Source organism: Palaemon carinicauda, chromosome 28, assembly GCF_036898095.1.
Source record: "Palaemon carinicauda isolate YSFRI2023 chromosome 28, ASM3689809v2, whole genome shotgun sequence".
NCBI classification, from domain to species: Eukaryota; Metazoa; Arthropoda; class Malacostraca; order Decapoda; family Palaemonidae; genus Palaemon; species Palaemon carinicauda.
The window spans coordinates 4,267,526-4,292,146 of NC_090752.1; the positions used below are offsets into that span (position 1 = coordinate 4,267,526).

The 24,621-nt window shown below is 42.9% G+C and overlaps 2 long non-coding RNA genes across 9 annotated transcripts in view; one reads left to right on the forward strand and one right to left on the reverse strand.

Moving 5' to 3' along the window:
* Positions 1-24,621, reverse strand: part of LOC137621428 (uncharacterized) — a 337,042-nt gene that overhangs the window by 284,087 nt on the left and 28,334 nt on the right. The window lies entirely within an intron of this gene.
* Positions 1-24,621, forward strand: part of LOC137621427 (uncharacterized) — a 315,539-nt gene that overhangs the window by 131,154 nt on the left and 159,764 nt on the right. The gene's annotated exons all lie outside the window — the stretch shown is intronic.

The following is a 24,621-nucleotide window of genomic DNA, read 5'->3' on the forward strand; positions in this document are numbered from 1 at the left end:
TTTAGTAAGATATCTGTTGCTGCAAAAACTACACCGATACTCATATGTAAATACCTTAGTTTATTTGTTATGATCGACAATGAAACTTAAACAAAAGGATGGTATTCGTTTTAGGCAGCACATACAGGAATACCATAATGTAAAATAGCTTTAATTTCACTTCTTTTTGGATCTCTAAGGATAGAGCAAAATATGACAAATTCGTAGATAATTTGTATTTTTCCTAACTATACAAACCTTAACTATTTAATAGGGGTATTACTTTCGGCGTAGCTGAAATGATGAGCCATTAAAATTCAACAAGGGTTTCCTACCCACACCGCTAGTTAGCGGGGGTAGGGGAGGGTAGCTTGTTAACCCCCCCCCCCCCCACCCACTCACACACATCTGTGCTTGAGCTCACTTTGCTTGGAGGTAGGACTTCAAGGGGGATAGGGCTGGTGGGCAAGTTTGATTAAATAGCTAAGGTTTGTATAGTTAGGAAAAATACAAATTATCTACGAATTTGTCATTTGTTCCGTAACTGACATACAAACCACGCTATTTAATAGGGGTGACTCACCCATTAGGAAGGGTGGACGTCCCAGCCAGTACTGGCTTTTTGGCTTTGCCCGGGGGTCGTTATTTGAGTGTGTCGGCACCCCGCTAGAACATTGCTACGCAAGGACTGCGGCCTATGCAAGCTGTGTGTGAAGGTATAACAAAGTGTGATTTGTCCTAGGAACTTGATCTGAAGTTCTTTAGATGGAAACTTTAGACTAGGACTCTCCCAATACCACCTCGTTGTGGCGGGATGTTGCAAGGACAACCCCCACACCCTGAATCACACTTACTGACAATGGTCTCCACAAAACAAACTTTCCCCTTACGTAATCTACAACCAGACTCTTAGACAAAAAGGACGAAATTGAAACCAAACATATCCTTACAACTATATTTCCTAATACCACAATACTTAACATGGAACCATTCACAATCAAAATAATAATCACACTTACAACTAATCATAAACTTCACACTAAATATATAATAACCACCATTCAAATAATCAACGAAACCCCTAACAAAACTTAAATCAACCGCACACCAACACCCAAATAAATATCTGTGTTTATATATATTTTAGACACCAACACTGTCTATACACACAAGCCAACTGTCTTTTATGGCACAATACCACTATATGAAACCCGAAGATTGTTTTCAATTTCCATAACGGACTTAACTCCTCGGGGTCATGGGTGTCATCGTTGTCGATATCATCATCATCATCATCATCATCATCCTAAATCTTAATTGTAATAAACAGGCCAGGTCGTCAACAGTTGATCAATCAAATGAGCAGTCCAAACAAAATCGTAATACAGGCCAAGTCATCAACAATACATCCACTTTCAAAAAACTTGGGTCTCTCCAAAGGAGGAATCACGGCCTGCCAAAATAAAAAAGAAAAACACTTACGAACACTCCTAACTAACTTAACTATCGCACTATAATCAAAGATAAATAATAAATTGTTCCTATCATTCACAATCACGACAAGCAAAGATAAACAAAACTGTACTTACTCAGAACATAAAAATCACTTCCACGCTGGTCAAAAAAATAACAATCCAGCATTCACAACAGCCTCTAGCTGCAGTCGAAATCAAAATAAGCATTCTCCCAAGACATTCACCACTGTCGTAACCTAACTAAAAAATGTAAACAAACAATCTCATTTAAACCAACAGTCTTTCTCACCACAAACGATCGTTAACCTAACTACTTTCGCTCGCTAACACAATATCTCTCTCTCTCTCTCTCTCTCTCTCTCTCTCTCTCTCTCTCTCTCTCTCTCTCTCTCTCTCTCTCTCTCTCACACACACAGGATTTGGCAAAAACAAAAAATAAAAATAAAGCAAAAATAAATCCTCCACATTCCTCCCCCCTTACTTTGCCAAATCCTTCTCACACAACACTTACATTATTTTTTTCATAACCCAGTCGCAGTCGGGAACGGGACCTCTACTCCGAGTAACTGGGCCTCCATATACTCTCTCATTCACTTCTTCCTTATCACAATCATTCGCTACATTAACACTATTCCTATCTAAATCCCTATCATCTAATATATCATGTACAATCATATCTACCTCGTTCTCATCTGGCCCTATAATTACACTCATTTCTGTAAACAGTTCATCCATTTCATCAAAAACATTCTCAACTTTAGCAAAAGATTCATTCATACTACTAATCATTCTCCTATCTCTCACTCTCGCATTCGTCATCCTTTCTTTTACATCACCTAAGGAAAAGCCACACACACTATAGGTATTATTCATACTCAGCCATGATTCATCTGTATTAACACATTTATAATCCACACTCACTTGTACCTTTACACCCTTGTCATACTTATTCGTATTCTTACCTATAACTATAAATTTCCCTTGCACTTTCTCCTCACTTAAAACTTTCAAACGCTTCTTTTTCCTATATTCAACTAACACTAATTGTTTATTTTCCAGCCCTAACTTTTTATGCATACTAGATTCATACTTGCTCATTTCTAACCAATTATTCATCCCATTCTCACAAACATTGATCCTATTCCTTCCACACACACAGGAGGACTCACCCAGCTGAACCCTCTCACACTCTAGTTTCCCGAACATCCTGGCTGGCCTAATCCCTTCTTCCTACATACCCTAGCTACATGCCCATCTGCACCACATTCAGTACACTTACCCCGTGGCTCCTTGCACATTCTAGCATAATGACCATCCTTACCACAATTACCGCAAATCACATTTGTACGATTACTCCGACATCCACTCGCTATGTGCCCTGTCATACCACACCGATAACATTTTACCCCTTTCTCTTTCGTGCACTCGCTAATTCTATGCCCTACCTCACCACATCCAAAACAAGCACCAAGAGCCCATCTACATTCATTCTTCTTATGTCCTACTTTCCCACATCTATAACACTTCTCTTCACGGATACAACTACCTGACCTATCTTGCGGCGCACTAGCACTCCTATCCCTCCAAACCTGATTCCCTTGCCTAAACCCTTCATTTGTCCTTACAGGTATTCCCACATTACTCGCCCTAACACTCCTATCTACTACACTATCAGCTACCCTCATCGGTCCTCTCATAACAGCATCTCTAAAACTAACAAATTCTGGCACACTTTCCTCCATTCCAGTTCTTACACTCACAGATTTACTTTCTTTCATACACCTATCCAACTCGTAATCCTCAACTATCTCTAAAATATCATCCCATGTCAATCTTTCTTTCGTCCACCTCATTTTCTCCTTCCGTTTCAAATTAACAAACTCAGCAACATTCTCGGGTACAGTAGCCAAAAACTTCCTCATTAACTCCTTATTCTCATTTATACCTTCATCCCCATACTTCTTCCTAGCTAAAGTTTCCAACCTACATACGTACATTGATATCGCTTCTCCTGCATTCATCCGTGCTTCATCAAAATCATGCTTACGCTTATACTTAACACTCCCTTTCATACGTTTTACCTGGTCAATTATTCTCTTTTTCACACTTTCATAATCAACGTCCCCTACACTCATTATCACTCCATACATCGTCAACAAATACCCAGTCAAATATTCTCCTAACTCCCTAGCCCAAACTCTTTTACTATCACCATACTTATCCTGACAATACCTCTCATACTCCTTGAAAAAATCATATACATCCCTACTGCTATGCTCATTGAACCTTTCACACCGAGGTACCTCTCTCATAAACACAGTCTTACACACATCACGTTCATTCTCACTGCTATCATCACTGCTACCTTCCTTCTTGTTTCCTACTTCCTCGCTAGAGTATAAAGAATCTAATTCCACAGTCATACTCCTTTCCTTGATCATACTCTTCCTAGCCCTTTTCTTACTCGCCACTTTCACCCATTCACGATCGTCCTTGCTATCAGCCTGATACTTTTTCTTCTCTTTCTTCACATCACTTTTACATTTCCTTTCATCTTTCCTCTCACCTTTCTGTTCATCCTTACTATGCCTAATTCCCTTATCTTCAATATCACCATCACTATTACTACTATCACTATCACTTCCTTTCCCATTATCACCTACCTTAACCTTCTCTTCCACTACCAACCCATTCCCCGAAGCTGAGGACACTCCTCCGACTGCGCCTTCACCCATGAAAGTTTTCATCATCCCCATTACTTGCCCCATCATAGCTTCCATTCGTTTCTCCATTCGTTCTTCATTCTCTCGCATCCTCATCTCAACACCCTCTTCCACTCTCTTTACAGTTCCCTGAATTTCCCTCAGTTTCCTATGCATCTCCTCATTCTCACACCTTAACCACTTATTCTCTTGCAACAACTTCTCCTCACGCTCCTTACTCAGCCGCAATTCCTCCTCTAAAGCCTTATATTTACCTTCCATTTTTCTTCAACCTTAATTCTAAATTTGTATCCTATCAGTCCTTCGTCAAAGAGTCCAGCTATCAGTCCCGCCTCAGCAGTCCCTGTTCGGGCGCCAAAATAATGTGGCGGGATGTTGCAAGGACAACCCCCACACCCTGAATCACACTTACTGACAATGGTCTCCACAAAAACTTTCCCCTTACGTAATCTACAACCAGACTCTTAGACAAAAAGGACGAAATTGAAACCAAACATATCCTTACAACTATATTTCCTAATACCACAATACTTAACATGGAACCATTCACAATCAAAATAATAATCACACTTACAACTAATCATAAACTTCACACTAAATATATAATAACCACCATTCAAATAATCAACGAAACCCCTAACAAAACTTAAATCAACCGCACACCAACACCCAAATAAATATCTGTGTTTATATATATTTTATAGACACCAACACTGTCTATACACACAAGCCAACTGTCTTTTATGGCACAACACCACTATATGAAACCCGAAGATTGTTTTCAATTTCCATAACGGACTTAACTCCTCGGGGTCATGGGTGTCATCGTCGTCGATATCATCATCATCATCATCATCATCATCCTAAATCTTAATTGTAATAAACAGGCCAGGTCGTCAACAGTTGATCAATCAAATGAGCAGTCCAAACAAAATCGTAATACAGGCCAAGTCATCAACAATACATCCACTTTCAAAAAACTTGGGTCTCTCCAAAGGAGGAATCACGGCCTGCCAAAATAAAAAAGAAAAACACTTACGAACACTCCTAACTAACTTAACTATCGCACTATAATCAAAGATAAATAATAAATTGTTCCTATCATTCACAATCACGACAAGCAAAGATAAACAAAACTGTACTTACTCAGAACATAAAAATCACTTCCACGCTGGTCAAAAAAATAACAATCCAGCATTCACAACAGCCTCTAGCTGCAGTCGAAATCAAAATAAGCATTCTCCCAAGACATTCACCACTGTCGTAACCTAACTAAAAAATGTAAACAACCAATCTCATTTAAACCAACAGTCTTTCTCACCACAAACGATCGTTAACCTAACTACTTTCGCTCGCTAACACAATATCTCTCTCTCTCTCTCTCTCTCTCTCTCTCTCTCTCTCTCTCTCTCTCTCTCTCTCTCTCACACACAGGATTTGGCAAAAACAAAAAATAAAAATAAAGCAAAAATAAATCCTCCACATCGTCAGGGTATGGGGACGTGACAGAATTAACTTAATAATAGGAACACAAGGAAACATGGTTTACCTGCAGTGGTTTGAGGTTAGCTATGCAGAGAACTCAGGATGCTGCTTTCCCCAAGAGAGGGGATGATGAAGAAAAGAATAAGGGCCAGACAAACCTTTTCATTCATGCAGACTAAAACCGGGTAACAATGCCCTCAACCTTCTGCTACTTGTCCAATAAGGAGCTTGAGGTTTTAAACCAGCTGTTGTGCAGCCACCACAGGGCCGATAGAGAACGTAACGAGCCTCCTGTGGGTCACGTCTTGCAGGTAGTGGGCTGTGAAGGTTGTCTGACGCTTCCACACCCCAGCTTGAAGGACCTGCGACACTGAAAAATTCTTTATGAAGGCCAGAGACATAGTTACGCCCCTGACATCATGTGCTCAAGGGCGACGTGACGGAGGAGGGTATGGATTCAAGGACAGATGAATCACCCTATGAATCCATGCCGAGATGGTGTTCTTGGTGACCCTCCTCTTAGTCCTCCCTGTGTTAACGAATAAAATTGGCACATGGGGACGGACTGCAGCCGTTCTTTAAAGATATAGCCTCAAACTCCTTACTGGACATAGTAGGAGATGGTCTGGGTCATCTGTTACAGAACGGAGACTCGAAATCCAGGAGTCAAACCGAGGGTCCGCTACTCCCGGATTCTGAGTCTTAGCAATAAACTCAGGGACGAATCTGAACGTTACCTCCCCCCATCCCCTTGAATGGGCGATGTCATACGAGAGACCATGAAGTTCGCTAATACGCTTAGCCAAAGCCAAAGCTAGTAGGAACACCGTCTTCCAAGTTAGGTGGCGATCTGAAGCCCGGCATAATGGTTCATAGGGAGGTCTCTTAAGAGACCTGAGAACTCGACCCACGTTCCATGGAGGAGGTCTCACTTCCGACTGAGGGAAGGTAAGTTCATAACTTTGTATCAGTAGGGAAAGTTCCAGCGAAGAAGAAATGTCCATTCCTTTTAACCTGAAGGCTAGACTTAAGGCTGAGCGATAGCCTTTCACTGCCGAGACTGAAAGGCGCATTTCTTCCCACAAATACACGAGGAACTCCGCTGTTGCTGGAATAGTGGCATCAAGTGGAGAGATACCCCTTCCACGACACCAACCACAGAAGACTTTCCACTTTGCCTGGTAGACAGCTGCGGATGACTTTCGCAGATGTCCAGATATCCTGACCGCAGCTTGTTGCGAAAATCCTCTCTCAGCGAGGAGATGCTTGATAGTCTCCAGGCGTGAAGTCGTAGCGAAGCTACGGCTTTGTGGAAGATGTTGGCATGTGGTTGTCTGAGTAGATTGTGTCGTGGAGGGAGCTCTCTTGGTAGCTCCGTTAGGAGTTGCAGAAGGTCCGGAAACCATTCCGCATGATGCCATAGCGGAGCTATGAGGGTCATCAAAAGATTGACCAATGTTCTGGTCTTGTTGACCACCCTCCTCATCAGACAGAACGGGGGAAAGGCGTAAACGATGTTGTCCCACCGTTGTTGGAAGACATCTTGCCAGAGAGCCTTGGGATCCGGGACTGGGGAGCAGTACAGAGGAAGCTTGAAGTTCAGAGCTGTTGTGAACAGATCCACAGTCGGAGAACCCCACAAAGTCAGGACTTTGTTGGCTACTAGATGATCCAAAGACCACTCTGTACTCACTATCTGAGACGCTCTGCTCAGATTGTCGGCGAGCACATTCCTTTTGCCTGGAATGAATGATGTAAGCCACTACTATGGTGGTGTCGCTCATCACCACCACAGAGTGACCCGCCAAGTATTGTTGGAACTGTTGAAGGGGCAAAAAGACGTCCTTCATCTCTAGAAGATTTATATGGAAGCACTTTTCTGATTCTGACCACAGCCTGAGGTCGTGTGGTGCAGTACGTGGGGCCCCCACCCTTTCTTTGAGGCGTCCGAAAACAGCATCAAATCCGGGGGGAGGACAAGACGATCCACTCCTCTTCGTAGGTTCTCGTCTGTCACCCACCACTGGAGGTCAGTCTGTTCCGTAGGTCTCATAGGTATCATGACGTCCGGGGAATCGTAGCATTGATTCCACTGGGACTCGAGTCGCCACTGAAGGGATCTCATCCTGAGGCGACCGTTGGGAACTAGACGAGCCAAAGATGAAAGGTGACCGAGGAGACGTAACCATGATTGGGCTGGAAGTTCTTCTCATCTGAGAAAAGGGCTTGCGACCTTCCTCAGCCTTGCTATCCTGTCGTCTGATGGGAAGGCTTTGTGGAGATTGGTGTCTATAACCATGCCAAGGTATACCAGTCTTTGAGTGGGAAGCAGAGAGGACTTCTTGAGATTTACCATGATCCCCAGATCCTGGCAAAGACCCAGAAGTTTGTCCCGGTGTTGAAGAAGGGATGACACTGAGTCTGCTAGGATCAGCCAGTCGTCCAGATAACGGAGGAGACGGATGCCGATCCTGTGTGCCCACGAAGATATTAGGGTGAACACTCTGGTGAAAACCTGCGGTGCTGTGGACAGACCGAAACACAGTACCTTGAACTGGTACTCCTTGTTGTCTAGGCTAAATCTTAAGTACTTCCTTGAAGACGGATGGACTGGGATCTGGAAGTACGCTTCCTTCAGATCCAGTGTGCACATGAAGTCTTGCGGTCTCAATGCTAGTCTGACCGTGTCTGCGGTCTCCAAGCTGAACGGAGTTTGTTTGACAAACTTGTTCAGAGCCGAGAAGTCGATGACTGGTCTCCAGCCTCCAGATGCCTTCTTTACAAGAAAGAGTCGACTGAAGAAGCCTGGGGACCCGTCGAGGACCTCTTGGAGAGCGCCCTTCTTCAACAGGGTCTGGACTTCTGCCCGAGGGGCTTGACCCCTTGCTGATCCCATGGCAAGGGAGCTCAACGACACTGGATTCGTCGTCAGGGGAGGTAGATATGTTGTGAACGGGACGTGATATCCCTGACTGATTACGGAAATCGTCCAGGAATTGGCCCCGAGTTGCTGACACCTATCTGCGCAACTTTGTAGGCATCCCCCCACTGGTGGACATGCAGGGGAACTGCCAATCCTAGCGTTTGCGGCCTCGGCTGCTCCCTCTAGAATTCTTTCCTCCCCTGGAGGACTTTTTGCCTTTCCTGTCCTTGACAGGAAAGGGCTTAGACACCACTGTCTTCGCTGCTACCGTCGGTTTCGTGGTCTTAGAAGGACAGGACTGCTGGGGTGCTGGAGGCTTATAGGGCTTGGATGTCAAAGCCCTATGCAGGAGGGAGTCTTGGTGGGACTTCCTCCACCTCTCAGCAGCCTGTTCCACATCCTTAGGCTCAAACAAGTTCGTTCCTTCCAAGGAAGAATGCCTGAGCCTATTTATCTCGGTGCTAGGGACCCTCTGATGGAACCTCTCAGCCACCGCATCCCGACATTTCAGGATGGTGTTCGAGACTTGGTGGGCCAGAAACTCGATCGTGCGAGTGCCTGAGTGGAGGAACATCTCCATAGCTTTCCTGATACATAATTTGGAGAAGTCCTCAGAGCATATCAGGATACCTAAGGTCCCTAACCAGATATCCAGCCACGAAGTGGCTTGCATAGCACACTTCGCAACCTTCTCCCGGTTAAGGATCTCAGTTGCCGAGAATGGGACCTACCGGTTGGAGTCTCTCTCAAGAGGGACTCCCCTGGTAAGCTCTTCCAATGAATGGTGGAGAGGAAGAGCAAAACAAGGCTCCTCCAAGATCTCGAAGTACCTCCTCTGCTGTACGCAAGGAGGTGGGAGAAGCTTGTTGCCGGCACTGGAACGGTTGGAGGAGGCCAACTCAGAGAGCTGGACAGCGATCTTGTCCCTGGTACTCTTAACCCCCTGAGACCAGGGCAGAGCAGCACTAGCCTTAGAAGGTTTTTGAGTGCCAAATACGCGGTCCAAGACCGTGTCTTTGCTCTCTTGAGGGGGAATCTCTGGGTCGGCAAACCCATTGAGAGCCCTCATAAGAGTCGAGACCTGCCAAAATGCATGCTCTGACTCTTGTAGTTCTCCTCCGGATGTCGGACTTGCAGCGAAGTCTCCTGTCCCCAAAGGATCTTCTTAGAGAGATTCGCGGACGTTCTCCGAGTGACTAGCTGGCTCCGTCCTAAGTCTTGTCAAGGATTTTGGCACTGTCTTTGAGTCCTTCTACTCCTTCCTCGGAAGGATGTAGGACTTTAACATAGACGGAGGGAAGTTCTTCTCCGCCCCTACCAGGGAAGACTTTTCAACGCGAGGTGGGGTTTCCCTCATTGGTGCGATGGGGGAATGTCTCACCTCACGTGACTCCCCTGAGGGCGTGAAATCCTCGTCCGACAGGGAAGGAGAAAAAATCATGGGGGGTGAAGGAACCTGCCTCGAAGAGTTACGAGGAGACAGCTTAGCTCTCGGAGAAGTTACCGCGTCCGAAACTCCTCTTTTTCTCTTCAGAGAGGTAGAAACAGCCAAGGATCTGTGACCCAACTCAGAGGGAACAGGCTTGAAAGCCTGTGTAACTGCTCTGATTAGCGCACCGAACCATGGCTGTTTACTGACAGCTGTGCTGTCAAACAACACTCCCTCTGGAGGGACAGGGATCGGCGGATCCCTGGGAGTAGTTTCCATAGGGAAGAAGAAAAAGGGTTCCTGGACCTTTCTGGATGCTTCCCTTCAACCGCAGTCCGGGCTGCTCAGAGCTTGTGGGGAGGGGAATGCGGCGATTGCGACCTTGCCATTCGTTGTCCAGCAGCCTCGCGCGCGGGAGGGTATTGACGTTCGCGCGGGGGCGCGTAATGGTGCTCGCGCGACGGAGAATACCCGGGGTAGTGCGCGGGAGACTGCTGATGTGCGCGCGGGAGACTGCTGATGTGCGCGCGGGAGACTGCTGATGTGCGCGCGGGAGACTGCTGATGTGCGCGCGGGAGACTGCTGATGTGCGCGCGGGAGACTGCTGATGTGCGCGCGGGAGACTGCTGATGTGCGCGCGGGAGACTGCTGATGTGCGCGCGGGAGACTGCTGATGTGCGCGCGGGAGACTGCTGATGTGCGCGCGGGCGATTGCGAGGGCGCGCAGGAGAGTGATGGCGCGTATGAGCGCTTGCGGGAGACTGTGGGCTCACAGGAGACTGATTGCACGCGCGGGGGGGTGAATGTTCGCGCGCAGGATCAGGTCGTTGGACACGTGGGCGTGCTGGCGAGAGTTCACGGGCCCCAGAAGATGTCGTAGGGCGCGCGCGCAGGAGAGATACCCATGGCGCGCGGGGAGGCAGTTGGAGCCTGTGCGCGCATCTTGCGAGCGCGCGTCAGTATGGTGGCGCGTAACTGCAGGAGAGGATGGGCGCGAGAGGGTGAATGCGCGCGACTGCGTGATGGCGAGGGATGGCGCGCTGGAGACAGCAGTCGGCGCGCTGGTGTGTAGGTGAAGTCTTTGACTTCCCTACAGCTCCCAGATCCAAAGATCGTGGGCGCACAGAAGAGATAGCTGTACGTGGGCGCTGGCGCGCGGGAGAGCGTTGGCGAGCGCTGATGAATCAGAGCGCGCTAACGTGTAGGAGAGCGCTGGCGCACAGGAGGTTAATAGCGCGCAGTGGGGCACAGGCGAGTGCTGGCGCGCTACCTCAGGCAAAGCCTGGCGCGCAGGAGAACGTTGGCGCGCATGCCCATCATGGTGCGTAAGGGACGTATGCGCACGATGGTGCGTCCGCCCTTGATGCCACGTAATGGGGTTCGATGCCTGACGAGCATGGTAGTAAGGTTTCGTGGGCGCGTAAAGTGCATCAGCTTCCAGGAAGGGCGACGGCAGGTCAGCATGTCTGTCGGGTGGAAGGTCGACGTGCCCTTTGAAAGGACGACCTTCCACCGAAGGGGATCGCGAACGATCCGCTGAGAGGTCCAGGACCATAGCAGAAACAGTCGGTGAACGCCGACAAGGCTCCTCTGCGGCGGACTGCAACGATGATGATGAACCAAAGAGGCGCCTCCTCACCGCAGGTGAAGGAAGGTCTCTCTGGCGAAGAGGAAGGCGAGCCTTGCGACAGATAAACCCTCTGGGGGCCGTTGGATCAGCAAGCTGACCTTCTGCAGTCCTCCGAAGAGGAGTCTCTGTATGTGAACTCCCCAAGGGGGAGAAACACCAGCAGGAGAGACTGTTGGACTTAGTTTCTCCCTCGTAGGTTGAGCAGACACGAGAGAAACTAAGCCTTCAGCTACTGCGGGATGTGAAGAGGCAGAGGTATTAGGAGATACCGCATTGGATACCTCTGACACCACAACATCAACAATTGACAGAGGATCAACCTCTGTCAAAGTCGGCGATTGCTTGACAGCGGCACCCAATCGGATGTAGTCAAGAAGTGCTTCCTTGGAGGGCGAACCCTCGAGCCCCAAGGAAGACCAAAGCTGAAAAAGATTTGTTAATGACAAATCCTCCCCCGGGAGAGGTGGAGCTACCTCGCTAGGGGAGGCAACGCCATCTCTCGAACCCCGAGCTTGGAAAACAGACCCATGGTCTACGCTACCACTCGACGGTCTCTCAAAAGAGACCGATCGAGTGGGAGCTTCGGAGGAGGTTTGGGCAACGGAAGAAGTGTCCTTGGGTTTTTCTCCTTTCAAAGAATCCTTCGGAGCAGAAATATCCCGCCTGGACTTCTTACGTCGCTGAGAAAACCTCTCCCACCGGGAGGTAGACCACTCCCTACACTCACCACATTTATTATTACTATCACACTGTTGGCCTCTAGAGTAAGGGCAAAGGGTGTGAGGGTCTGTCTCGACCGCAGACATAAATGTTCCGTAGGGGCGGTCGGGTAATCCAGGACAGGTGCGCATAATCGCAGAGGCCAACTTCACACACACACCTGTTAAAGAAAAAGCAAAAAAAGCAAAAAAGCATTAATGGCTGCCATAATAATGGGGTATGAAGTTGAATCCTAACAAAACTCAAAGTATGATTGTAAGTAGGTCAAAGACGGTGGCTCCTCAACATCCGGATCTCGGTATTGATAATGTTTCTTTAAATATGTATGACTCTTTCAAAATTTTAGGTGTGGTTCTCGACAGTAAATTTACTTTTGAGAAACATATAAGGTCTGTATCTTCTTCAATTGCAAAAAAATAGGCTTATTGAGAAAGTCTTTCAAGATTTTCGGTGATCAATCTATTCTGAAGAAGTGTTTTAATTCTTTCATTCTACCTTGTTTTGAGTATTGTTCTCCTGTCTGGTCTTCAGCTGCTGATTCTCATCTTAATTTGTTGGACAGAAACTTACGGTCTATTAAATTTCTTATTCCTGATCTAGATATTAATCTCTGGCACCGTCGTTCAATTAGTTCATTATGCATGTTGCATAAGATTTTTCATAACTCTGACCATCCTTTACATTCAGATCTCCCAGGACAATTCTATCCTGTTCGTAATACTAGGCAGGCAGTTAATTCTAATAGCCAAGCCTTCTCCATCACGAGGCTCAATACTACGCAGTACTCTAGAAGATTTATTCCAGCTGTTACCAAGTTGTGGAATGATCTTCCTAATCGGGTGGTTGAATCAGTAGAACTTCAAAAGTTCAAAGTTGGAGCAAATGCTTTTCTGTTGAATAGGCGGACATGAGTCTTTTTGTAGTTTATTTATGACATATTTGTTTTTGATGTTGTTAATAGTTTATATATGACATGTCTGTTTTGACGTTGTTACTTATTTTAGAATGACTTATTGTTAATTTTCTCTCATTTATTTATTTCCTTATTTCCTTTCCTCACTGGGCTATTTTTCCCTGTTGGAGCCCCTGGGATTATAGCATCTTGCTTTTCCAACTAGGGTTGTAGCTTGGATAGTAATAATAATAATAATAATAATAAGAGAGGCGAGGATGAGCGGACACGTCCATCTAACATCCGAGCCGAGAGCAAAGTGAGCTCAAGCACAGGTGTGTGTGTGGGGGGGGGGGGAGGGGAGGGGAGGGGAGGGGAGGGGAGGGGGGGGTTCAGCAAGCTACCCTCCCCTACCCCCGCTAACTAGCGGTGGGGGTAGTAAACCCTCGTTAAATTTTAATGGCTCGTCATTTCAGCTACGCTGAAAGTAATACCCCTATTAAATAATGTGGTTTGTATGTCAGTTACAGAACAACTAGCCTATACACTGATGGTTTTGAAATTTGCCATAAATTTCAACCTTGTCTTATCTAAACGTCGTCAAAAACAAAGAAATATACGTTAAAAGGGACATCTACTTATCAATCATTTCTTCTTGTCGGTTAATTCACCCAAATTACCCCCTTGATGTTTGTTAATCATGCATCAAAGCACACATTTACTTTACACCCATTGCTTGTGTTTAAGTGTTTATGCAATATGTTACCCTATTAGTTATGTAGTGAAGGCTAATCAATGCAGTTTCGATTCTAAGACACTTACAATCTAAAAAAACTTACCCATATATTTGTAATAATTGAAGAAGTGATACTAATCCTAAACACTTAAAACCAACTAAAAAAAGTTGGGACGTTTGCTTGAATGTGTAAACAATTCCAACTAACCTCATCTGATATAATAACTACGACTTGGCCTTGGAAAAAACAACGTGAACAAACAGTCTGTAATACCCAAAAGCTACACTTTCCAAGTGGTTTTCAAAAATAAAAACAAAACTAAATAAATGTCCCTAAGCGAATTAAAGCGAGTAGTAAAACTCACAGTATATATGGTAGCACTTGGACATTAATAATTTAGTGTCTATTACGTCAACTCTGTCGCTAAGAATAATGAATAAAACCATCATTAGAAAATCACCAACACTTAACTTGATGGTTGAGGAGGATGCCCGAATATTGGTAGTATGAATGTACAGAAAGAACTTCTTTTCGATTGTCTGACAACATCTGTTCCACTGCCTGACAAAGATAAAAGATGCCCGACAAGAGCATACAAGAGCCGAGGAAAGTTTGTCTCCAACACTAGTATTGGTTCTTGGTGATAATGTGTCATTGGTCGACAGACGCATTTCAGCATAAGCAATGATGTGAAGGACTCGATAGAGCCTGAATTCTGTACTCGCAAAGTTTGTGCTATGCATATTGATAAAACTGGCCCTGGGGCAGGGAAGGAAACCTTTCTTAGAGCAGAGAAGACACATTTCTTTGGTAACTTGTCATATTGGATTCCTTGTTTTAACCTTCGACAGTTAAGTTTTTGGAGACGACACAACACATTGACCCCAAAAATGGTATGGAAACTAATCTTGAAAGTGAATCATCCATAGGAAATGATCTCCTAATGGTCTCTAAATAAGACATGAAATTATCAATCTCCGATGTTCCATGATAAAAAAAAATAAAACAGTACCATAATTATGATGTTAATTCTTTTTCATTATCAATAACTTTTAATCCACCTTTCAGTACTTTCAATGAAATTAAAAAAATATTCTACTTAGAAAAAGGGTACTGTACACTGAATTAAATTTATGAAATCTAGGCTAAAAAAGTACTGGGGCACATTCAATGCTTTTAAGTATGCTAGGATATTTACGTAAAATAAATTCAACCAAGACTGAAAATCAATTGAATGAAATTTCATAGACAAGAATTTTAATTATAAACCTAGATATATGTATATTTCAGTCATCAACAAGTAATTGAATCATGCACCTGCCATGCAGTCATGTTCAGTAGATTTACATTACCTACAAAAATGAGACTTGAAATGTTCTAAAATAAGGCAACTTTTAAAATAGTTTAACAATTTTCCAGTCAATAATTAGCAATGAAAAATTACCTTTCATACTTCAAACTATTTAATCGCAAAAATCAAATCACGTTTAATCTACTGAATCCGATTCAGCTTATAATTCTAGAGGTTCAATCGCATTTTGTTCCCGCATAGGTGGCTAATTATAGTGGCTTCTAGAAAGGAGTACAGTAAAACTTCGTAATAACAAACCCATTCATCAAGGCTTCAAGATATAACTGATTAAATCTAGATAAACAGTCTTGTACATTTATTTACACATACTGCAATTGAAATATCAATTGGTTTAATTTTAGATGCGAAAAAAAGTTTATAAGTAATCATTACAGAAGAAATTAGGTCAATCACAGTAACTTAACAGCGATCAATATTCTTATATCCTCTAAAAAGACAAGTCGTTTATCATTTCCTGAGGAAATTCACTTTTCAAGATAATTTCCTTATGTTATGTTTCCTCTTCTGTATATGAATCCTCTAAATTAACATTTCCATCATCCTCAAGAGACTAGTAATAGGTCATCTTGATCCATCCCCAAATTGAAATGATACTGAAAGCATTATTACTTATAAAAAGAGTCACAAGGTATTTTAACAACACAATGTAAAGCATATAATTGTAAGCCTTGATTATTTGAATATTGGCACAGATCACTGCAGAGTAATAATTTCAAATACATTTTGATTACCTTGAAAATATTTTTCAACTCCTCTGTGCATATGTTTTCATTCAATACATGACCTAAAATTCAAGAGAAAACCTATACAACATAACATGAAACATGCATATTACACAATACATTACTGTACTCATTTGTATAGAATTTACTGACTAAAAATCACAATACACACTTCAGTTTATTACCAAAGAAGCCTGACCAACTGTCATACCTTTGGATAGCCTATACTATAATATAACTAACAAAATGAAAAATGTCCAAGATTGTAATGTATATCTTCAAAATATGGCAGATCTAAGATTACCTGGTTCTACGGACAAATGGAAAACTTTACTGTACCCAATTAGGTTGTGATTAAAATTAGGACTTCTAGGCCCTGCAACCAAGCACAAGAAATTTATAGCAATAAAGTAGCTATTTATGACAAGAGAATGTGCAACATTTTGATAAAATCAATCCTTCAGTTGATCTGACCTTGAAAGTGACCTCAGGAACTAATGGTAATTGTTATGATACATAGAGGTCTAGATGACATTCCAAGGATCAGGAAGTATTTTGCTACTAAAGCTGATCATCTAGTTATAAAAGGAGTGGCAAATTCTGATAAAACCACCAATCTAAGAAAACTTCTGGTAACATCTACCCAAGACCAGAGGGTATATTTAAAAAAGTGTAAAACTTTGGAGGACATTTACAAAGCTTGTTAGGATACATGCCATATTTGCAACTTCCAGCACTACATTATGGATAAAATATTTAGCTGCGGTTATTTATTTACGTAACATTGAGAGGCTTTAAGCAGTAACTTCTTCGCATGAAGTTTTTGTTGTAAAAGGTAGTCAGATTTAGGGCTTCTTGCATTCAGTTCACATCTCAAGTACACTAATCCCTACTTAGGACAAAGAAATGTATGCATGATATTCAGAGAGTTTCAGGAGATTACTACCAGGCAAAGTTAAACATTGGTGTTCCATTTTAGGAAATTACAGGCAATAAATTTTGATAAGTTGTGACCTAGAATGTTTCACAATCATGGCTAGAGTACGATGGGAAGATCGTATCATACGCCAGGAATTTGAGAAGATGGACTGGATTTATGTATCCACACAACCAGACACTGGAGCCCGTGTGGCCATTCAGTGACCAAATGCAACTAAAGGACAAACCTCCAGTTACACTGTGAAGTAAAGGCTAAAAGAGGCTGGACAGCAGGATAGAGGAAAAGATACAAGAACAAGGGTATAATAGAAGGATATTATGAAAGTGCATCTAAAACCTCAAGAAATGCTATAGACCCCCTTATTTAATATTTAAGTACACAAAATGAGTTGCACTGACGGCATTAACCTCTGTACAGGGTGGATGAGAGGAGTCCTGATGCTAGAAAAAGGTAGATCTCAAAAATATGTACTGCATTTATGAATTTCAGCCTTAAAACCCAGCAGAGGCCAGGGAGCTTAGTGTCAGAGCAACATGAGGAAAAGGCCCCAAATGTAATATAAAGTCAAGTTCAAAGATATTAGACAGTTATTGTAGTTGGAAGAAGTGGGACAGGAGGTAAATAGAAGGCTAAATACTGGAGTAGTGTAGGTAGGGTCCAAAGGGATGCTGCAAAGACAAAATGATTGAACACCCTTATGAAGGCTCAGGTAATTGTGCAAAATAGAGACAGAACAGGAAATAAGCGACTAAATTGGATTTGTTGCAGGTTATCCCCATCCCAATCTTTTATGACGGCTCGATAACACTGAAATCTGAATATGGCTAGAGCATACTTCAAAAGCAATGCGCAAGGCCCTCGCCTGTGACTTGTGGAAAATATGCAAAGGTTACCTTCCAAAGGGTGGAGAAGGCAAAACAAGAAAATCTGATATAGGTTTGACAACCCAAAGGATGTCAGAATGGCTTCACTTAATGTATGGACGATGACAGGAAAAAGCTTTGCAGTTGTTAAAATGATGAAGGATACGAAAATTGACATTTGGCTAGTACAGGAAACAAAGTGGAATGAAGAACGAGCTGCAGAAATTGGCGCATGATAAAAGATGTACTATGTTAGAACAGACAAAGAATGACATGGGAATCATTTTGTCCCCTGACTTGAAAGACTATGTACTGGAACTGGTTAGAGTAAAAGATCGTATCATTAAAATAAAATTAGAATGATTTGGAGAAAACTGGAGCATCATAAGTGTTTAAGCACCACAAGTTGGTACATCCCCAGGTTGAAAATGAAACCTTCTGGATGGAATTAAATGAAGCCTCACAGGAGGTACTAGTTACCAAAAGACTATTGGTGGGGGGAGACTTTAATGGACAAGTTGGTGCTACTAATAGAGGATTTGAGGAGGTTCAAGGAGGAGGCATGTGCTAGGAGTGCAAAATAATAAGGGACTGAGTATTCTTGACTGTGTCCTATAATATAGAATGAAAATTATTAAAACAATGTTCATCAAAGAAGAAAATCACCTGATAACATATAGAAGTGGCAATGTTTTTTCCCAATTGATTGATTATATAATAGTAAGAAAGGAGGTTGTGACGGAAGTCAAAACAGTAAGAACCTGCCTTACGAGCAAGTGACAAGCCACCATAGAACATTACTAACAGATATTAGAGAAGAAGAAATGGAAAAGTATAAAGGGCATCAGTTAGATCTGTTGGTGGGAATTGAAAGATACAAAGAAACAGGAAGTTATTGTAGACAGAGTTAGACAACATATAGGGCACAGACCACACCGGATGTGTGATAGCAGATATTATAACGACAATAGGAATAGAGATATATGAAAATGATCATCTGGTAAAAGAAAGAATGGAAAAGAGACCTGGTCGTGGAGTGTAGAAATTGGAAACATCCTTAAAACAAATAGGAAACATCCTTATAACCAAGAGAGAAACTAAAAATCTGGAAAACATCAGAGGAGAATAAAGGTGAGGAGGAGTATAGGATTGCAAATTGTGCAGTGAGTGAAGGAAAGGGGGTTTGCACGATAAACTTTATGAAGAACTAGAAACATGAGAAGGGGAGTTAAAATATTTAGAAGCTCAGCACAGTGGAATCAAATGGGTAAAGATGTAAAACCAGTTAGAACAAAGATGGAAATGGCAATGATTTGAGTGGTGACAATGAAATAAAGAAAAAATGGAGAAGCTATTTTGAAAGGGTAATGAATGAAGAAAATGAAAGAATACCCACAGAGGAACTGGAAAGCATTTCTGGTCCAATTCAAGAGATAACTTAAGAGTGGAAGTTGAGGGAGCCTTAAAAAGTATGAAAAACAGAAAAGCGATGGGACCAGACAAGTTACCAGCTGAGATTTGGAAGCATTTGGGTCAAGACGGAGTAATGTGCTTTATAAGCTGCTAAATGCTATTCTGAAAGGTGGAAAGATGCAAGCTGCCTGGAAGATTAGTTTTCTGATCCACATATACAAAGGAAAGGGAGATGCAATGGATTGTTCATATTATAGAGGGATAAAATTACTATTTCATACCTTCAAAATCTGGGTGAGAATCAGAGATGGAAGACTGAGAGGGTTGGTGCATACTTTAGACATCCAACAAGGTTTCATGCCAGGAAAAAGGACAACAGATGCAATGTATTCTGTACGACAACTAACAGAAATATCGTCGTCGTCGGCGCCCACTTGTGTCCGAGTATTGGGTTCTGTCGATAGCCATCAGCCTCCTATCAGAAGAAGGGTGGAGGAAACGACAGAATGCCAGTAGCTGGGTATATTGTTTTGGGTGGTCGTGGCTTTGCAACGGCCACGCACACACACTTAGCCCACACCGTTTTCACCGCGGCTCAAGACATATGAGACAGGCGGTTTCTCCGATGTTGGTTGCATCGGGCTGCCGGGTTCTTGTTATGTCAAGGCCCGCCTTGTTGCCTGCCCGACAGGCATTGCCCTCTTCCGGCGGCGCTGGGAAGCTCCGCCGTTGGGGTCTTGATTGGTTTGATTTTGGAGTTTTCCTTCTCCTAGCCTTTGCCCATCTTAAATAAAGGAGAAGGCCTATAGGGGGGTCCAGTCTTGGTCTGGTCTCTCAGAACTGGCCTTAGCGGTATAGTTGAGCCTGACAGGGTGGATAAACTACCCCACCGCCATTGCCCAGCCCATCATTGAGACACTCAAGCCCCTCTACTGCAGCAAAGTGCTGGACCATCAGAGGGGTAACAGAAATATAGAGAAGGAAGAAAGAACTTCTATATATTTATTGATCTGGAAAAGGAGGGCCCAAGGAATATCTGAAGTATATGTAATTCTGTTAGGGATATGTACGAAAATTGTTCAATAATGGTTTGATGTGAAGCGGGAGACTGTGTGATATTCAATCTACAGGTAAGCCTTCACCAAGGGTCAGCCTTAAGCCCATTTTTATTCACTCTGTTGCTAGATATACTCGAAGAAGATCTGAGACGTGAAATCCCCTAGACAATACTATATACATATGGATTTTTGTGCGCTACTGATGAAGAACTAAATATTAAAGCAGACGGATGGAGGAATAGTCTGGAAGAGAGGTATCTGAGAATAAATAGAATCAAGACTGTAGGAATGCACTGTGAATTCAAGGAAGCAGAAAGGGAGAGGGGGGAAGATCTTGAGATCGATTTTTATAAGTTGGAAGAGGAGGAAAATTTTAGATATCTGGTGTCTGTGATCCAAAATACAGGAGATCTAGATCAAGAGTTGACGGGAAGAATAGAATCAGGGTGGAATAGCTTTACGAAATGTAGTGGGGTGCTGTGTGATAGTAGGATGCCAAAAAAACTAAAAAGCAGGATCGAGCTCCAGATGGTGAGACCTACAATGTTGTACTCGTCTGAAACATGGGCAACTAAGAGACATGAGAACAAGATTGATGTAACCGAGATGAGGATATTGAGATGACAATGTGGACTTAATACAAAGGATACTAAGTTAAGAGAATAAGAAGAAGTTTTGGAAAGAAGTGAAGAGAGTAAGGAAGGCTGGCTCAAGAATTGAAGAGACAGTGAAAGGTGGAAATGGGATTTTGTTAAAAGGAGAGGAGGCAAGGAAAATATGGGAGGAATATTTTGAGAGTTTACTGAATGTTTAGGATAATAGGGATGCAGATAAATTGCTGTTGCAGGTGTTGAGGTGCCAGTGATGGGAGATGAGAATGAGAGAGAGATTACAATAGATGAAGTGAGGAGAGCACTAGATGAAACGAGAGTAGGAAAAGCGTCTGGTATGGATGGTGTGAGAGTTGAGATGTTGAAGAAAGGGGGTGTGACTGTACTTGAATGGTTGGTGAGATTGTTTAATATGTGTTTTGTGTTGTCAATGGTACCAGTAGATTGGGTTTGTGCATGTATTGTACCACTATATAAGGGTAAGGGAGATGTGCATGAGTGTTGTAATTCAAGAGGTATTAGTTTGTTAAGCGTAGTTGGAAAAGTGTATGGTAGAGTAATGATTAATAGGATCAAGGATAAAACAGAGAATGCAATCTTGGAAGTACAGGGTGGTTTTAGAAGAGGTAGGGGTTGTAAGAATCAGATTTTTACAGTAAGGCAGATATGCGAGAAATATTTGGCAAAAGGTAAGGAGGTGTATGTTGCGTTTATGGATCTGAAGAAAGCGTATGATAGAGTTGATAGGGAAGCAATGTGGAATGTGATGAGGTTATATGGAGTTGGTGGAAAGTTGTTGCAAGCAGTGAAAAGTTTCTACAAAGGTAGTAAAGCATGTGTTAGGATAGGAAATGAAGTGAGTGATTGGTTTCCGGTGAGAGTGGGGCTGAGACAGGGATGTGTGATGTCACCGTAGTTGTTTAACTTGTTTGTTGATGGAGTGGTGAGACAGGTGAATGCTCGAGTGCTTGGATGAGGATTAAAACTGGTAGACGAGAATGACCATGAATGGGAGGTAAATCAGTTGTTGTTTGCGGATGAAACTGTACTGGTTGCAGACACAGAAGAGAAGCTTGGCCGATTTGTGACAGAATTTGGAAGTGTGTGTGAGAGAAGGAAGTTGAGAGTTAATGTGGGTAAGAGTAAGGTTATGAGATGTACGAGAAGGGAAGGTGGTGCAAGGTTGAATGTCATGTTGAATATAGAGTTACTTGAGGAAGTGGATCAGTTTAAGTACTTGGGGTCTGTTGTTGGAGCAAATGGTGGAGTGGAAGCAGATGTACGTCAGAGTGAATGAAGGTTGCAAAGCTTCATAATGCTGAATCCCCTACTGCTCCTACCTCCGCTGTCATCTAAGGCACCGGAGGAAGCAGCAGGGCCTACCGAAACTGCGTCACAATCGCTCGCCATTCATTCCTATTTCTAGCACGCTCTCTTGCCTCTCTCACATCTATCCTCCTATCACCCAGAGCTTTCTTCACTCCATCCATCCACCCAAACCTTGGCCTTCCTCTCGTACTTCTCCCATCAACTCTTGCATTCATCACCTTCTTTAGCAGACAGCCATTTTCCATTCTCTCAACATGGCCAAACCACCTCAACACATTCATATCAACTCTAGCCGCTAACTCATTTCTTACACCCGTTCTCACCCTCACCACTTCGTTCCTAACCCTATCTAATCGAGATACACCAGCCATACTCCTTAGACACTTCATCTCAAACACATTCAATTTCTGTCTCTCCGTCACTTTCATTCCCCCCAACTCAGATCCATACATCACAGTTGGTATAATCACTTTCTCATATCGAACTTTTTTTACATTCATGCCCAACCCTCTATTTTTTACAACTCCCTTAACTGCCCCCAACACTTTGAAACCTTCATTCACTCTCTGACGTACATCTGTTTCCACTCCATCATTTGCTGCAACAACAGACCCCAAGTACTTAAACTGATCCACCTCCTCAAGTAACTCTCCATTTAACATGACATTCAACCTTGCACCACCTTCCCTTCTCGTACATCTCATAACCTTACTCTTACCCACATTAACTCTCAACTTCCTTCTCTCCTACACCCTTCCAAATTCTGTCACTAATTGGCCAAGCTTCTCTTCCGCGTCTGCAACCAGTACAGTATCATCCGCAAACAACAACTGATTTACTTCCCATTAATGGTCATTCTCGTCTACCAATTTCAATCCTCGTCCAGGCACTCGAGCATTCACCTCTATCACCACTCAATCAACATACAAGTTAAACAACCACGGTGACATCACACATCCCTGTCTCAGCCCCACTCTCACCGGTAACCAATCGCTCACTTCATTTCCTATTCTAACACATGCTTTACTACCTTTTTTAGAAACTTTTCACTGCTTGCAACAACCTTCCACCAACTCTGTATACCCTCATCACATTCCACATTGCTTCCCTATCAACTCTATCATACGCTTTCTCCAGATCCATAAAAGCAACATGGACTTCCATACCTTTTGCTAAATTTTTCTCACATATCTGCCTAACTGTAAAAATCTGATTCATACAACCCCTACCTCTTCTAAAACCACCCTGTACTTCTAAGATTTCATTCTCTGTTCTATCCTTAATCCTATTAATCAGTACTCTACCATACACTTTTCCCACCACACGCCTTTATACTTAATAATATAAACATTAAGCTCTGCCATATAAAACCTTTTTATCAATTCTATCAGTCACTTTTATCTCCATTGATTAACTATGCTTAGCAGGTTTCCTATATATTTTTTCCAAAACTCAATTTTAACAAATCATTACTAAATTTTTCTTGAGCTTTTATTCCCTAAATTCTTGTATTCCTTGATGATTGGAAAGAAACCGATCTTTCCCTTTTATCTCTCTCTAAACAGTCCTAATAATTGTTTTCTTATAGGACTGATTCCAGGACATAGATTTATGATATTTTATAGGTAGTATTTCATTCCAAGAAGGGAATTAAGGTATTAGAATAGTAGCATTTCATTCCTTCATTCCAAGTAGAATACCTAAAAGTTGATTCTCCTTAAAGCGAATGTTATCAATGACAGAAAATCTGTTTGACCTCTCTAGCAGCTGACCTAACCTTCAATCCTTAAACTTCAAGGCAATGGAAAATTATGAAAGACAGCAGAAACATAAAAGGGAAATCACAGTACAATAGTAGGAGATTGGGACCCTTCAAAGGCAAACTACTGCTAAGTTAAGAAAAATCAAACACTGACATCTGGCCACCATTAGAAAAGAAAAGAAATATTCCAATTGACCACGAAATTGTGTATAGTGTTTGTCTGTAATAGGACCTCAACATTTAAAATTAAGGGTATCAGTCAGCAGATACCTTCGATTGTAGAAAACCTTGAGTATGCGCAGCCCCACCCTAACGATACCCCTAGATCCCCTATTTCCACATATAGTATAACTAGGTAAACTCCATCCCAAGAACAATCATATACTGTAAGCATATATTAAACCTGATAGCCTAATGGAATCGCCCCTGCCTGGCGATCTGCCACACTGGAGTTCGAGTCCTCCTCAAGCTGGATAGTTTCTTGTAGTGTCTGCAACCTCATCATCCTTGCGAGCTATAAATGGGAATTTGGGAGGAGCCCACAGGTCTATCTGCTGA